The following is a 14,985-nucleotide window of genomic DNA, read 5'->3' on the forward strand; positions in this document are numbered from 1 at the left end:
CAACAGTTTTTTAGAGCTGCTTCACATCTATGTTGCATAGAGTTAACCAACTTCTGGCCCCTGTCACGGTTATTCCAGCCCAGGATGCTTTCACTACATCCCACAATTTTTTGGCATTTTTTGTCTCTACCTCAGTAACGGCATTTTTGATGTCACCCCACAAGTGCTCTATCTGATTAAGGTTCGGGGATTGGGCTGGCTGCTCCAGAACCTCAATTTTGCTGGACTGGAACCAAGATTTTGCTCATTTATTGGTGTGTTTAGGATCGTTGTCTTGGTGAAACACCTATTTCAAGGGCATATCCTCTTCAGCCTAAGGCAACATGACCTCTTCAAGTGTTCTAATATATGCAAACTGGTCCATGATCCCTGGTATGCGGTAAATAGGTCCGGCACCATAGTAAGAGAAACATGCCCATATCATGATGCTTCCACCATGCTTCACTGTATTCAGAGTGTACTGTGGCTTGAATTCACAGTTTGGGGGTCGTCTGATGAACAGTCTGCAGCCCTTGGACCCAAAAAGAACATTCATACAAATCAAATTTGTGCCGAATCTACTATATAATTGTCTTATCCCGTCTGTCTGTCTGTCTGTCTGTCTATCTGTCTGTCTGTCTTTCTGTCTGTCTGTCTGTCAAGGAAATCCCGCGTCGCTCATTGGTCCGGCAGCGGCCACTCAGTGCCGCGGGATTTCTGAAAAAAGATGGCGGCCGTTAGCCGCACCCCGGTCCTCGCTAATACGGAGCCGCACAAGCAGCGCCGCTCCTGGGCCCACACTAATACGACGCTGATTGGTCGCGGTGGCCGGCCGCGACCAATCAGCGAGATGGGCGGCAAATTTAAACGCCGCTCTGCTGATTGGTCGCGGCCGGCCACCGCGACCAATCAGCTAGATGGCCGGCAAATTTAAACGCCCTCTGCTGATTAATTGTGGCCGGCCACCGTGACCAATGAGCGAGATGGGCGGCAAATTTAAACGCCGCTCTGCTGATTGGTCCCGGTGGCCTGCCGATCGCGACCAATCAGCGAGATGGGCGTCAAATTTAAACGCCGCTCTGCTGATTGGTCGCGGTGGCCGGCCGCGACCAATGATCGAGATGGGGGGCAAATTTAAACGCCGCTCTGCTGATTAATCGCGGCCGGCCACCGCGACCAATCAGCAAGATGGGCGGCAAATTTAAAAGCCGCTGTGCTGATTGGTCGCGGTGGCCGGCCGCAACCAATCAGCGAGATGGGTGGCAAATTTAAACGCCCCTTTGCTGATTGGTCGCGGCCGGCCACCGCGACCAATCAGCGAGATGTCCGGCAAATTTAAATGCCGCTCTGCTGATTGTTCACGGTCGGCCACCGCGACCAATCAGCGATATCGGCGGCAAATTTAAACGCCGCTCTGCTGATTGGTCGCGGTCGCCGGCCGCGACCAATCAGCGATATAGGCTGCAAATTTAAACGCCGCTCTGCTGATTGGTCGCGGTGGCCGACCGCAACCAATCAGCGAGATGGCCGGCAAATTTAAACGCCGCTCTGCTGATTAATCGCAGCCGGCCATCGCGACCAATGAGCGAGATGGGCGGCAAATTTAAATGCCGCTCTGCTGATTGGTCGCGGTGGCCAGCCGTGACCAATCAGCGAGATGGGCGACAAATTTAAACGCCGCTCTGCTGATTGGTCGCGGTGGCCGGCTACCGCGACCAATCAGCGAGATGGCCGGCAAATTTAAACGCCGCTCTGCTGATTGGTCGCGGTGGCCGGCCGCAACCAATGATCGAGATGGGCGGCAAATTTAAACGCCGCTCTGCTGATTAATCGCGGCCGGCCACCGCGACCAATCAGCGAGATGGGCGGCAAATTTAAACGCCGCTCTGCTGATTAATCGCGGCTGGCCACCGCGACCAATCAGCGATATCGGCGGCAAATTTAAACGCCGCTCTGCTGATTGGTCGCGGTAGCCGGCCGCGACCAATCAGCGAGATGGGCGGCACATTTAAACGCCGCTCTGCTGATTGGTCGCGGTGGCCGGCCGCGGCCAATCAGCGAGATGGGCGGCAAATCTAAACGCCGCTCTGCTGATTGGTCGCGGTGGCCGGCCGTGACCAATCAGTGATATAGGCTGCAAATTTAAACGCCGCTCTGCTGATTGGTCGCGGTGCCCAACCGCGACCAATCAGCGAGATTGGCGCTAAATTTAAACACCGCTCTGCTGATTGGTCGCGGCCGCCTGCCGCGACCAATCAGCGAGATTGGCACCAAACTTAAACAACGCTCTGCTGATTGGTCGCGGCCACCGGCGACCGCTACCAATCAGCGATTTTGGCGACAAATTTAAACACCGCTCTGCTCATTGGTCCCGGCCGCCGGCCGGCAGAGGCCAATCAGCGAGATTGCCACCAAATTTAAACAACGCTCTGCTGATTGGTCGATTTTATCGCCAAATTTAAACAAGCTCTCCGGTCCTCACTAACACAGTTCGCTGATTGGTCGCGGCCGCCACCCGTGACCAATCACCGATATTGCCGAGAAATTTAAAAACCGTTTTGCGATTAGTCGCGGTTGCCGGCCGCGACAAATCAGCGATTTTGGCGCCAAATTTAAACAACGTTCTGCTGATTGCGCCCGGTCGGCCGCATACATATTCTAGAATACCCGATGCGTTAGAATCGGGCCACCATCTAGTTATTTATAAATTCTCTGAAGCCGGAAAAAGTAATTTTTCATATTGCAGAAAATTGTATCAGACAGAGAAGACTCCCATGACCTTGGATGTGGCCAGGCAGATTTCCCCATAATGCATTGCAGCTTTTACACCACATGGTATAGCACAACCAATCAGATGGGACTATCAGAGCCAGTGTAAAAGCCAAAGTAGGGAATGCAGTGTAGTGAAAAGGAAAGGAGGGATGGAGTCGGCACTCCGACAGGTAAAACGTGAATATTTATTGGATCATATTAAAATAAACAAATTGGTTAAAATCTAACGCGTTTCTGGTGTGGTAGTTGTGCACTTAATCATAGCATGTTAAAACAAAGGATGAAGGAAATACAGTACAGACCAAAAGTTTGGACACACCTTCTCATTTAAAGATTTTTCTGTATTTTCACGACTATGAAAATTGTACATTCACACTGAAGGCATCAAAACTATGAATTAACACATGTGGAATTATATACTTAACAAAAAAGTGTGAAACAACTGAAAATATGTCTTATATTCTAGGTTCTTCAAAGTAGCCACCTTTTGCTTTGATGACTGCTTTGCACACTCTTGGCATTCTCTTGATGAGCTTCAAGAGGTAGTCACCGAAAATGGTCTTCCAACAATCTTGAAGGAGTTCCCAGAGATGCTTAGCACTTGTTGGCCCTTTTGCCTTCACTCTGCGGTCCAGCTCACCCCAAACCATCTCGATTGGGTTCAGGTCTGGTGACTGTGGAGGCCAGGTCATCTGGCGTAGCACCCCATCACTCTCCTTCTTGGTCAAATAGCCCTTACACAGCCTGGAGGTGTGTTTGGGGTCATTGTCCTGTTGAAAAATAAATGATGGTCCAACTAAACGCAAACCGGATGGAATAGCATGCTGCTGCAAGATGCTGTGGTAGCCATGCTGGTTCACTATGCCTTCAATTTTGAATAAATCCCCAACAGTGTCACCAGCAAAGCACCCCCACACCATCACACCTCCTCCTCCATGCTTCAGGGTGGGAACCAGGCATGTAGAGTCCATCCGTTCACCTTTTCTGCATCGCACAAAGACACGGTGGTTAGAACCAAAGATCTGAAATTTGGACTCATCAGACCAAAGCACAGATTTCCACTGGTCTAATGTCCATTCCTTGTGTTCTTTAGCCCAAACAAGTCTCTTCTGCTTGTTGCCTGTCCTTAGCAGTGGTTTCCTAGCAGCTATTTTACCATGAAGGCCTGCTGCACAAAGTCTCCTCTTAACAGTTGTTGTAGAGATGTGTCTGCTGCTAGAACTCTGTGTGGCATTGACCTGGTCTCTAATCTGAGCTGCTGTTAACCTGCGATTTCTGAGGCTGGTGACTCGGATAAACTTATCCTCAGAAGCAGAGGTGACTCTTGGTCTTCCTTTGCTGGGGCGGTCCTCATGTGAGCCAGTTTCTTTGTAGCGCTTGATGGTTTTTGCAACTGCACTTGTGGACACTATCAAAGTTTTCCCAATTTTTCAGACTGACTGACCTTCATTTCTTAAAGTAATGATGGCCACTCGTTTTTCTTTACTTAGCTCCTTTTTTCTTGCCATAATACAAATTCTAACAATCTATTCAGTAGGACTATCAGCTGTGTATCCACCAGACTTCTGCACAACACAACTGATGGTCCCAACCCCATTTTTAAGGCAAGAAATCCCACTTATTAAACCTGACAGGGCACACCTGTGAAGTGAAAACCATTTCTGGTGACTACCTCTTGAAGCTCATCAAGAGAATGCCAAGAGTGTGAAAAGCAGTCATCAAAGCAAAAGGTGGCTACTTTGAAGAACCTAGAATATAAGACATATTTTCAGTTGTTTCACACTTTTTTGTTAAGTATATAATTCCACATGTGGTAATTCATAGTTTTGATGCCTTCAGTGTGAATGTACAATTTTCAGTCATGAAAATACAGAAAAATCTTTAAATGAGAAGGTGTGTCCAAACTTTTGGTCTGTACTGTATATATAGAGGAAGTGAAGCAATCAAAATTTCTATTTGAAGCTGCTTATTAAAATTCAAAAGTCAATTTACTATTATTAAAGTCAAGTAAATATAACACCATGCAAATAAGATCATAAACAAGTCTGCACATTTACTATAACGCAGCAGTGAAGTTACTTCAGTTACAAAAATGTGACAAACAGATTGAAAATTATACTTGAGCAAGCAGACGGTATACACATGGAAAAAAAAAAAGAAAAAAGAAATCAGTAAAGTTTATTTACAAATGTAAACTAAGTAGGATTCCAAAAGTTTTGTTTTCTGAATAAGATCTATATATATAATCGTCTTATCCCGTCTGTCTGTCTTTCTGTCTGTCTGTCTGTCCTGGAAATCCCGCGTCGCTCATTGGTCCAGCAGCGGCCAATCAGCGCCGCGGGATTTCTGAAAAAAGATGGCGACAGTTAGCGGCTCATCTGCGGGACGGAGCTCAGCGGCGATGCAGCTGGGAGATGACCGGCGCGAGGCGCTCATCTCCCGGCCGGTAGCAGCGGAAGGACCACCGGCGCCGCTGACCTCCATGCAGAAGGGAGGACCGGGGAGAGGCGCTGCGGGTCGGGATACTTCTGCTGCGAGCGCCCGCTCATGTCCCGGGTTCTCGCAGGGGAAGTACCCGCACAGGCAGCGCCGCTCCCCGGTCCTCACCAAGACGATTCGATGATTGGTCACGGTCTTCGGACCCGACCAATCACTGATCTTACAGCAAAAGTTAAACACCGCTGTGCTGATTGGTCGCCGACGCCGGGCGCGACCAATCACCGATTTTGGAGCCACATTTAAATAGCGTCCGCGACCAATCAGCACAGCGGTGTTTAAATGTGGAGCCAAGATCGGTGATTGGTCACGGCCGATATTTTAATTTGGCGCCCAAATCGGTGATTGGTCGCGGGCAGCGTCCGCGACCAATTAGCACAGTAGTGTTTAACTTTTGCGGCAAGATCAGTGATTGGTCGCGGGCCAAGACCGCGAACAATCACCGATTTGTGCGGCACTTTTAAATAGCGGCCGCGACCAATTGGATGTCAGCGCCGCTCCTCGGTACTCCCTTCACACCCTAGGCGCATGGAAGTCAGCACGCTGCCTGTGCGGATACTTCCGCTGCGAGAACCCGGGACATGAGCGGGCGCTCGGAGCAGAAGTATCCCGACCCGCAGCGCCGCTCCCCGGTCCTCCCTCGATACCCTAGCTGCTGATGTCCCCACAGTATCCGCATGGTGTTACAAAGTTCCGGACATTTGTGTTAAAAATCGCTGATTGGTCGCTGGCGGTGCCCGCGACCAATCACCGATTTGGCCGCCACATTTAAATATCGGCCGCGACCAATCACCCATCTTGGCGCCACATTTAAACACCGCTGTGCTGATTGGTCGCGGATGCTATTTAAATGTTGCGCCCAAATCGGTGATTGGTTGCGGTCTTGGCCTGCGACCAATCACTGATCTTGCCACAAAAGTTAAACACTACTGTGCTGATTGGTCACGGACTCTGCCCGCGACCAATCACTGATTTGGACGCCAAATTTAAATATCGTCCGCGACCAATCACCGATCTTGGCTCCACATTTAAACACCACTGTACTGATTGGTCGCGGACGCTATTTAAATGTGGCGCCAAAATCGGTGATTGGTCGCGGCCGATATTTAAATTTGGCGGCCAAATCGGTGATTGGTCGCGGGCAGCGCCAGCGACCAATCAGCGATTTTTAACACAAATGTCCGGACCTTTGTAACACCATGCGGATACTGTGGGGACATCAGCGGCTAGGGTGTGAAGGGAGGACCGGGGAGCGGCGCTGCGGGTCGGGATACTTCTGCTGCGAGCAGTCGCTCATGTCCCGGCTTCTCGCAGCGGAAGTATCCGCACAGGCAGCGGCGCTCCCCGGTCCTCACCAATACGATTCTGCCGCCACATTTAAACACTGCTGTGCTGATTGGTCGCGGACGCCAGCCGCGACCAATCAGCGAGCTTGGCGCCAAATTTAAACAACGCTCTGCTGATTGGTCGCGGATGCCAGACGCGACCAATCAGCGAGATTGGCACCAAATTTAAACAAAGCTCTGCTGATTGGTTGCGGACTCCAGCAGCGACCAATCAGCGAGATTGGCGCCAAATTTAAACAGCGCTCTGCTGATTGGTCGCGGACGCCAGATGCGACCCATCAGCGAGATTGGCGCCAAATTTAAACAACGCTCTGCTGATTGGTCGCGGATGAAATCCAGCTGCGACCAATCAGCGAGATTGGCGCCAATTTTAAACAACGCTCTGCTGATTGGTTGCTGCCGCCAGCCGACCGCGACAAATCAGCGAGATTGGAGCTTAATTTAAACAGCGCTATGATCTCCCGACGGCAAGTGTGAACGGAGGACCGAGGAGCGGCGCCGCCGGTCGGGATGCTTCTGCTGCGAGCAGCCGCTCATCTCCCAGCTGCTCGCAGTGGAAGTACCCGCACAGGCAGCGCCGCTCCCCGGTCCTCACTAATACGACGCTGATTGGTTGATATGGGCGGCAAATTTAAACCCCGCTCTGCTGATTGGTCGCGGTGGCCGGCCCCGACCAATCAGCGATTTTGGTTGCAAATTGAAACACCGCTCTGCTGATTGGTCGCTACCGCCAGCCGCGACCAATCAGCGATTTTGGCGCAAAATTTAAACAACGCTCTGCTGATTGGTCGCGGACACCAGCCGCGATCAATCAGCGAGATTGGCGCCAAATTTAAACAACGCTCTTCAGATTGGTCGTGGACGGCAGACGCGACCAATCAGCGAGATTGGCGCCAAATTGAAACAATGCTCTGCTAATTGGTCGCGGTCGCCAGCCGCGAACAATCAGCAGTATTGGCGCAAAATTTAAACCCTGCTCTGCTGATTGGTCGCGACTGCTGGGCGTGACGAATCAGCGATTTTGGCGCCAAATGTAAACCCCGCTCTGCTGATTGGTCGCGGTGGCCGGCCACGACCAATCAGCAGTATTGGCGCCAAATTTAAACCTCGCTCTGCTGATTAGTCGCAACCACCGGTCGTGACCAATCAGTGATATTGGCGCAAAATTTAAACACCGCTTCGTTGATTGGTCGCGGTGGCCAGCTGCGACCAATCAGCGATATTGTCGCCATATTTAAACACCGCTCTGCTCATTGGTCGTGGTTACCGGTCACGAATAACCAGCATTATTGGCGACAAATTTAAACACCGCTCTGCTGATTGGTCGCGGCCGTGACCAATCACCATTATTGGCGCCAAATTTAAATACCACTCTGCTGATTTGTCGCGACCGCCGACCGCAAACAATCAGCATTATTGCCGGCAAATTTAAACCCCGCTTTGCTGATGGGTCGCGTTCGCCGGCCGCGACCAATCGGCATTATTGGCGCCAAATTTAAACCCCGCTCTGCTGATTAGTCGCGACCGCCGGCCGTGACCAATCTGCGATATAGGCGCCAAATTTTAACACCGCTTTGCTGATTGGTCGCGGTTGCCGGCCTCGACCAATCTGCGATATAGGCGCCAAATGTAAACACCGCTCTGCTGCTTGCGCCCGGTCGGCCGCATACCTATTCTAGAATACCCGATGCGTTAGAATCGGGCCACCATCTAGTATTTAATAATACAGAAAAATTTTTAAAAAAAAACACAGTAAGTTGAAGAAATTGTTAAACTTTCAATAAACTTTTCATGTAATGCAATGAAGATGATTTAGACAGATAAAAATACTGAAATAAACTAATGAGGAAATTAGTAAATTAAATAGGTTCCTAATAAATACATAGATACAAAGTTAATAAAATAGAACTACACAGAAACAAAAAGTGTAAAGTATGAATTGTAACAACATAATATAATAACTATGTAGAACTTTTCTTTGCTCTGTGACATGTTGGGGTCAGTGCCCTGGAAATAAATCTCCACTTGTGTCCTAATGCTGATTGTGTTGGTGGGGAAAACACAGTGTCAGTTCTGAAGATGAAATCCTGTAATGCGGATGACGTTTCCTTGGGGACGGTTATAAAGTTGCCATTGGAGAAAAAATTAGAGTTAAACAAGGAGATGTTCACATCCCGAGCAGCCGGCTCATTCACACAAGGAGATTATTATGTATTATTCATGATCTCCAATCTGGGAGTTATTCCAGCACATCGCACTGACTGGGGATGGAGTTTACCAACTCTTCTGGAATCAGCATGTTTCATCTAATGCAATAAGAAAGTCTTGTGCGCTGCGTGTTTACAGAGCAGCGTGTGAAGTGTAATGAGGACGTGTTATAGGACCCCATACATGTTTAGTGTATAAACTGCCAATAATTGTAAATGGAAAACAAATAATAATACAATATTGTCTCATGTTCCGGAATCCCAGAGGATGAATGCTAAATACAGGAGACGCTGATTATTTACCGTGCACCGTGGAAGGCAGCGGCGTCACAATCACTGGCGCATTTCACAGTCACTATCGGCAATTCCTCATTTCTCAGTTTTCGTGTTGTGTTTTTTTCTTTCTTTTCTTCTTTCTTCTTACATTTCTGTCTCAGGATCATTTATGCACAGAACACTTTAGACCTTTGTCTTTAAAATGGCCATTTAAGAAAATGCAAAAATAGCGGCAAACACAGAGGCCACAGGGCCCCTGCACAAAACAATATTGGGGGTCCGGCCTTCTCAACTGCTGATTTCCTAATTTGATGGAGGAGGAGAGTAATGGTTGTAGAGGATTGAGGGAACAGGACTTCGGAAAACCACTCCAAAAAATTGACGATTTTTTTGGCATTGAGGTGCACTTTGGAGTGTTCTTGGGCAGTCCGAGGTGCCTGCCTAATTGCCCCTGCTCCTCAGATCTAATGGTAAATTTACTATAACTGATCGGTCTATCCACTAGAAACTTTCAGCCACAGGTAATATTGTTGTTGTTTCTTTCATGCAATCTGATAGTCTGCAGGTAGCCATTGCCTTCTTGGCCCTGATGTTGCTGCTCAGCTAGTGCCCATGATACAATATGTCTTCTTTAATACCAACAGTGAGCCTAAATGTTATACTATTTTCCCTGGAAGAATTTTAACCACAAAACGCGCGTCAGGGCCGGTAACACATCTTTAGGTTCTATCTTCTACTCCCTGCACTTTGCATTGATGTCTTCTTATGGTGTATACTTTGTATTTTGCCAAGCACCTTTCTGCACTATGCTAAGCACTTCCTCTAGACACCAGTTTTGGGATTCTGTTGGGCAAACCTATTGGGCACTATGCTAAGCATCTTTACCTTATAAGAAGTGTTCATACTATTTGGATCTATGCAATAACATCCATTATTTCATGTATATATATATATATATATTTTCCTATGGCAGGATATATTTTCTGCCTTAGCAGGACTGATTGTCCGCTTATCATATGAGCACTTTAATCTCATTGCATCTTATTGATTGTGACCTCCACTTTTGGTATATTTACATACGTTTACCCTTATGGTAGTCATTTTGATTCATGTGCTTGAGTCTGTGGGGCGTTGGTTCCCCTTTATAGAATGGTTTGATACTGCCAGTGGATGCGTTATTTCTGTACAGTTTTCCCTTGTTTTTAGTGGTTTTATCTTGGTTTGACTAATAAAGTTTATTGTATTTCTATTGGATGGCTCTAGTTTCCGTCTCCCTGTAGATTGATATTGTTTTTTGAAGTGCCATTCTCATTACATGGGCCTGTTTTAGGTATATCTAAATGTTATAGAGGTTGTCCGATGCTGGGCAACCACTTCTTAATAGCTCCAATCTAGGAAAAAAAAGCAGATTTACCCCTGAACCGGGGCGGCTCCCCAAACTCCCCACTCTGGTGGAATAAGAAGGGTCTGTCTGCTACATTAGTGCATGAATCCCTTCTGAGAGACGCATATTCAGAAGTATGTGAAGAAGATGACCCCAGTGGAAAACTGAGACTGGCTCTAAGCAAAGAGCTCCCAATGGAGATGCAGCCCCTGTAGAGTACAATGTTCTGTGGGTGGGGGTAGTAATAAAGAATCATTGTGTCTGTGGCTAATAATGGAGGCATTGTTCTGCGGCTGACTCTTTTGTATCTCTGTCTCCCTTTATAGATATGAGCCTAACACTGTTGTATGAAGGACCGGGACTCTGAACCAAGATGAAAGACCCTCCCCATTGCTGAAATAAAAGTGGCCAACATCGGACTCATGTTGGCTGAACCAGTTAATTTTGGCAGGACCAGACTAACATTATGTGTTTGGTGATTTTTTTTGCCGTATGCTAAGGGCATGTAAAAAAGTTCAACCTATCTCATATGCTGTTCTCCAAGAAGAAGGTTTACATTTTTTTATACTATTTGGCTTTTATGAGATATTTGTTTCTTTGCACGTTGCCAACTGAATGAATTAACTGAGAATAACTCAGGGAGCTTATTCTTACGGGGAGATTGTAGCTCTGAATTCTGTCTCCTCTCAGATGATTTCTGACCACATGAAAGTTCAACTCAACATGGATGTGGTCTGTGGTTGTAAATCAGCTTAAAGGAGCTTCTGGTAAAAGAGTTATTAAGTCTCCACCAGAATGAGCTCGCTGACGGACTCTGCTATCCTCATTCTGCATAAAACAAAACAAAGAGTCTGTAAAGATTAAATAGTGAAACATTTTTAATGGAACCCAAATACAAAAATCATTTTTAGCACAAAATACATGTTACTAAGTAAAAAAAAAAATCTCAAAATTGTCCAGATCCTAAGTAGAGGGTCTTGGTCGTAGCCCTGACATTCCCCTCCCTGCATCACCAGCTTTATTTCCGTCCGTCTTACTAGATCTTCACCTTCCCCAGATTTCCCTCAATTCTCTACATAGATATTATTCAGTCTAAACGTTCAGCTGCTTCATATTCTGCATCTAGAATGATTGCGCTTCAGTCCTGGTAAGTTTTTAACTTCTTCAATTTCAGCTTTTTCAAGGAGGTTGTTGTTTTGGGACATGACTGAGGATTTGGAGGGTGGGAGCGGCAGCCTCACTATAGAGACGGTGTGAATCGATTTGCAGGACCCGGTGCACCAATCACATCGATGACCTGTCGCACTGGAAGGGAGCTCTGTAGACCACCTCCCACCTCTGTAGACCACCTCCCACCTCTGTAGACCACCTCCCACCGCTGTAGACCACCTCCCACATGTGTAGACCACCTCCCACCTCTGTAGACCACCTCCCACCTCTGTAGACCACCTCCCACTGCTGTAAACCACCTCCCACATGTGTAGACCACCTCCCACCTCTGCAGACCACTTCTTGGCTCTTCTTTGTATTAGTTAGCTTAGTGAGGCGTCATAGGTGCTTCCTACCCCAATGATGTCGCTGCACGAGGCTGACTAATCAAAGATGGAGCAGTGGATGCTGGGAGGTAGGACGTGGTTTGCAGACCTCACGTTCAGCGTAAAAAGGTTATTGACGTAGCCGGCAGACTGAGTCAAGGTTTTTACTTTTCAGTGCCTCTGACAATGACTAAGCCTTATGTGATGTCATGATGTGTATCATACCACAATAATGTTGCAGCACAAGGCTGAATAATCCAAAGCGGAGCTGTGGGAGCCTGGAGAAAGGAGGCGGTTAGCCAGGGTCCCATCTGGCAGCAGGCTATTGATGTGGCCGCTGGACCGGGTCCTGCTCTTCACTTTTCTGTGCTTCTGTCACTGGCTTAGGGCTTGTTCAGATGTCGAATCTTCGTATGCAAGTGCAATCCGTGTTTTTTACAGATACCACTTGTACCTGTGTAGTAGTGGGGAAGGATGTAGCTTCCCTGTAGCACTGAAAGAGTTAAAATAGAATGTTCCCGGTAGTTAAATCTCTCTGGGCTGCAGTTAGGTCCAGTTAAGGAGTTGGCTGTGATAATCCAGCCAGTAGAGTAGAGGGGAACTTAGTGCCATTATCGAGCATAGAATGTGTATAAAGCTTTGTTTTTGATATATTTCATTGGGGGCTATAGTATTGGTAACCAGCCACAAGATGCTACTGTCCTGGATGCAGATGCCAGGTTGAGTCTGCCAGCAGTATTGCAGACAGTGAAGGGGTTAATGGTGTGTGATGACAGCCCACAGACACAGTAGGAAAATCTCTGCTTAGTTTCCAGAAGCAGGAAGTGATGAGTCAGTGAGAGTTTGGACAGAGAACTGTAGGGCAGACGGGAGCCCCATACCCCAGACAGTAAGATCACCAGAGTAAAGATTCCCTATGCAAGAGTCTCCTTAGCCGACCGTAGAAACTCAACAGAGGTATTGAGGACCCGGGGGTACATTCTGTCTGCAGGCTGCAGAAGAAGCTAGGACTCAAGGCTAGGACGTGGGGAGATATAGGATCCGGATATACTGTCGCAGGTGAGGAAGATTCTCTAGGGCTAGAGATGGTCCAAAGTAAGTGGAGAGCACCACATACATCGCAGCACACCAGAGGGAGGACACATATTGTCTGTAGGGTACCTTACACCTGTGATAGTCTAGGGGCCGTCTTTAGTGTCTCTGAAGGATGGCGTGCTGGATGGCAGTGTTCTGCTACCATCCAGCCTGCCATCTCAATGCCGTCTCAGCGTGGGAGAATTCTCCTGCTCAAGCGGTGACGTCATTTGCCAGCACCGCATGCGCAGGAGAATTCTCCCATGCTGTCAGTGACGTGCATGAGGTGAGCTGAGTTCATTGGACATGAATTCGGCTCATCTGGATGCCGTCACAGCCAGACACTGAGGAGCTTCACTGAGGAGCTTCTCAGTGTCTGCGGTATGGCAAGCCAGATGGCAGCGTTCTGCTGCGATCCAGCCTGTCATGGCAATGTAGCAGAGTTGAAGCCGTCCTGAGAACCATGGAAAGGTAAGGATGATGTTGGTTTATTATTTTACTTTTATGGCAGGAGATCGTTGGCTTCAGCTGGAATGGGCGTGACGGTAAGTAGAGTTTAATTTAGAACATTAAAGAATTGTGTCTTTATTTCAATTAAAGGACTTTATTCTGGGTGTTTGTGTTTTTTTGTAACTTTCACTATGGGGTTAGTAATGGGGGTGTCTTATAGACGCCTCTCCATTACTAACCTGGGCTTGATGTCAGCTGGCATTATAAGCTGACATCAACCCCAACCCTATTACCCCACTGCCACCGCTACAGGGCAGTGGGAAGAGCGAGGCTAAGAGCCAGAATATGTGCATCCTATGGATGGGCCATTTCTGGGGCGGCTGATGGCTGGTGTTTCTAGCCTGGGAGAGGGCCAATATTCATGGCACCCTTCCTGGGCTATTAATATCAGCCCCCAGCTGTCTGCCTAGCCTTTGCTAGCTATTAAATTAAGGGGGACCCCACGTCATTTTTTTTTTGGGTCCCCCATTTTAATAGCTAGTAAAGGCTAGGTATTCAGCTGGGGGCTAATATTAGTAGCCTGGGAAGCTCCGTGGGTATTACCCCCTTCCCAGGCTTCAAACATCTGCCCCAGCTGTCTGCTTAACCTCTGCTAGAGACTAAAATTAAGGGGAACCCCACACCAATTTTTTTTAAGTAAATCCTTTATTTTAACACTAAATGACAAGTACAGTAACCAACACTATCACTGTACTTATTATATATGTGACTGACATGTTTCTATCTATCTAATCTATGTGTGAAGCTCTATTCTGTCTGTTATAAATTGTCGGGTACCGGTGTATGCCGCTGATGAATTGCCGGCCAGCTTTTTTAAAGAGACGGTGCATGAAAACACTATTATTATTTTTTTAATAAATCCTTTAGTTTAACACTAAATAACTAGTACAGTAAACAACACTGTCACTGTACTTATTATATATGTGACTGACATGTTTCTATCTATCTAATCTATGTGTGAAGCTCTATTCTTTCTGTTCTAAATTGTCGGGTACCGGTGTATGAAGCTGATGAATTGCCGGCTTTTCATGTTTCACTTTGAGCACTGTTCCCATCGATTTGGGCAATCATTGTAATGCCACAACTACCATGGCTGTGACATTACAGTGAGTGGCAGACAATTGGTGATTGGTGCTCTAAATAGCGCCAGACATGCAGGACGGGGACCGAGCTCCCGCCCGAGCATAGCGCAAGTACTCGGCGAGCTCCGAGCATCTCGAGTACTGAGATGCTCGGGCGAGTACCGAGCAGTGGCGGGCATGCTCGCTCATCACTATTCTTAACCCCTTGTCGATCTTAAAAATAAATCCAGTCATTTGGCGGACGGCCTCCTTTTTGCCGGATTTGAGTGACTTGAATCATGAAATGTTCAGGTTATAGCGATGAGCTTCTAATGACACAGAAGA

The sequence above is a fragment of the Phyllobates terribilis genome, unplaced genomic scaffold (genome assembly GCF_046119375.1).
Source record: "Phyllobates terribilis strain yellow unplaced genomic scaffold, ASM4611937v1 Scaffold_7__3_contigs__length_470593459, whole genome shotgun sequence".
In the NCBI taxonomy this organism is placed as follows: Eukaryota; Metazoa; Chordata; class Amphibia; order Anura; family Dendrobatidae; genus Phyllobates; species Phyllobates terribilis.